Below are 3364 nucleotides of genomic sequence, written 5' to 3' on the forward strand. Positions count from 1 at the left end.
AAGTTCTTATATAACTTTTCTCAGGAGCTATAGAACTCAAAAATTTCAGGTTAACTACCAATACTGTACTAACATAACTACTAATAACATTTACTGAAATTAATAAAAATACTTCTACCGGTTTAAAAACAAATCAAACTAGTTACGTAGAGATTAGCAATTTTTTTCTGTGTAAGCCATAAATAGTAGATTGTTAACCGAGAGTCGAAAGAAGAAATTCCCGAGGTGTTTAGACGCCCGAGCGCAGGAAGTGCGACTATAGTCCGAGTAGGAATTGATTCTTTTACCCGTGTTAAACACTCTACTTTTCATTTCGAATATGAGGAGAATAAAAGTATTTGTGTATCTGAACTATTTATTGATAATATATAATAATATTAGTAGTACTTATTCAAAATTAATTGTCAAATAAGTACAATAAATGCCAACTTTTTAAATTTTAAATATGGCTCAAAGAAGTTTACGCTATGTTCAAACTGGCTATTTAGAAAGTCAAATGGCGGCAGCATATTTTTTTATTAGTTTGTTTTTACATAAAACTCTTCACAGCTGACAACAGTACTATTTTCAAAGTTCGTTCCGGCCCTTAGGTGGGAAGTAATTTGTATGAGTTTTTCCCTCTCTATGGAGGGAAGCTGCATTTTCCACCCAATAATCAGATCAAAACAACATTACTTTCCGAGTATGAGTAATGAAAACTACTTTTTCATACTTACTCTTTACTTCTAGTCAATACATTCGGTCCGTACTCATTTTTAACTTCCCGCTGAGAAAATTGATAATTTTCAAATATTCGGGAAATTATTAGTTTCACCCCGTTTTTTTCAAAAATCGATTTTTCATCTTCTGGAATTCTGGATTCTGGAAGCAGGAAGCTTCCCTGATTATTCCCGCGATGGTCTACATACGTCTGTATGTATGTATGTGTGTGTGCGTGTGTGTGTATGGATGTAAGTATACCTCTTATAACTTTTGAACGGCTCGACCGATTTCATTGCGGTTAGCGCCATTCTAAAGGGCTTGACCCAACTTAGATTTTGAATATAATTCGGACTACTAGATTTTAAGAAAAAAAAACTAGGAAAAATTTATTTTCATGATATGTGCTATTTTCGTAATAACTTTTAAACGGCCTTACCGATCGATTCCAAAAACTACTCTTAAAATCAAAAAACCACGTCATCGCCACTAAGTCGGTCAAAACCGGTTGATTCGTTGACGAAAGAAAACGGAAAGAAGTGTTTTTTCGGAATTACTTCGAAATTCCGAGTTCGATCAATTGAGACCCAAAGATTGCTTATGAGGCTTAAAAATCGTCGGACGCCGCCAACCGCGTCAAAATCGGTTCATTCATTCAAAAGTTATTGCCGTTTGAAAATTCAAAAAAATAGTGTTCAAAGTTTAATAAAAATTAAAATTTTATCCGACTTTTGACCTCGAAGAGCTCCATAACATAGAACAGCTAATTTGTACGTATGGCCTTTAGGGTGAACCGTTTTCCTATTCTTTTTTACAAATTGCAATATAAATAAATGAAGTATCGATACATCACTGCACTGTACAATTATTTCGTAAGTTAAGCGCAAACGTCGACAGGTCCGCCTTCCCCCTCCTACTTCCGCGCCCGTGATTATCCCGTGAGCGTGTAGTCTGTGAGTCCATGCGTTACTTAGTGACCATGCCTTGCGTAATTTTGGAGATATTACCTCATCATTAGCAGCGTGGCAGAGCGAGAGCATGGAGTTAAAGATCGCATTAACACACGTAGACAAGACCGAATCGTATAAATCGTACTCCATGGATTTTAGTGAGGGAAGTGTCGAGGCTTAGACGGCTCGACGTAGGTATACTGAGTGGGCCTCCGACGATTGGCAATACTGAAGTGATTGCACTGCTCCTCAATCCTATTGTTCTTTTTTTTTTCAATTCTACTAGGTCTGTTTTAATTATGATTTATTTAACCAATAAAGCCCCTATCCTTACAGAGAGACCTATTGCGATAGAGACTTGATTTAAATTTAAGTATTTAATTTAAAATAATCATAATTGTTATAGCTACTACGAATAATCTATACCTACTATACTAGATGATTACTAGACTATTACTTTTAAGTTTTCTTTATAGTTTAGGTTGAGTTTGCATTTTATATTATAAATTATGACCTATTTAGTGTAATTATGTTAACAGTAAAGTATGTTATTATTATAAAATAGTTTGTATCGTGTCAAACTCTGTACCGAAAGGCGACGAAAAATTATATTTTAGAACTTTTCTGGCAAATCACGCTTATATGAGGCACTAGATACTTACCCCCTTATTCATAATAGTCTGATAACTTAGAGCATTGCTAATTCTCACTCTGTCTTCTTCTATTGACCTTAGTCAGAATGAGTAAAAACACTCCTAAGCGGCTGTTTAAAGTTAGAGGACCATTATGAATAAGGGGGTTAACGTACACAGTCTCGAAGGAATCCTGCCTAGAACGCATAAAATGCCATGAAGTGTTTGCGTACGTACACTCTTAGAAGAATGATTATGTTATACCGCCAATGTCGTGTCGATCTGATTCAGACAGATCATGGACAATCTTAATTGTTTGATTATTTTATGTTATTAGTTATCATGTTTCATTATGATTACATGATATACGATAACGAAACAAACAAAATGTTCAGCGGAGGCTGGTTTTTCCTTGCAGCATGCGTATAATCCCTAATAGCCTCAACACATTGTCGGATTTGTTCCGGCGTCGTACTCGATACGTCTTTTTTTTCTTTTATGACAAAAAGGGACGACACAAGCAGATCGTTCAGCTGTTAGTAATTCATGCCTGCCCATTACAATGAAGTGCCGTTCGGGATTCTTGAAAAACCCAAAAATTCTTAGTGGCACCTCAATCAAGTGCCATAAGTCTCATTTTCCCAGTCATTTCATTAGCTACGGCGCCCTTCTGACCGAAATACAATAATGCTTACACATTACTGTTTAACGGCAGAAATAGGCACCGTTGTGGTACCCATAATTTTGTTCGATTGATAATGCGACATACCATCGAATATGGCCCGCTATCGGACCGCGTTCAATGATTCGGCTGTAACCAAATCCGATCATGTAGTTAAAGCTTAAGGCGAAGAGTAAGCAGAAAACACGCATTCAAGGTGTTTTTAGACAAGTATTTTGGTGAAAATATAGCATTTCGAGTCATGAACACTACTTAATCCTTTTACACATTTCCTTAAGTCTTATTTGTACGTTGCTAATGCTTGCTGTTGGCTATGGTTAACACTCCAGAGCCTTTTTGAACTACTACTTTTCCTTGCAGTTAAACAAGTTTTTTGGCGAGGCATGACGCATTTTTTAGTA

The sequence above is a fragment of the Leptidea sinapis genome, chromosome 13 (genome assembly GCF_905404315.1).
Source record: "Leptidea sinapis chromosome 13, ilLepSina1.1, whole genome shotgun sequence".
Lineage (NCBI taxonomy): Eukaryota > Metazoa > Arthropoda > Insecta > Lepidoptera > Pieridae > Leptidea > Leptidea sinapis.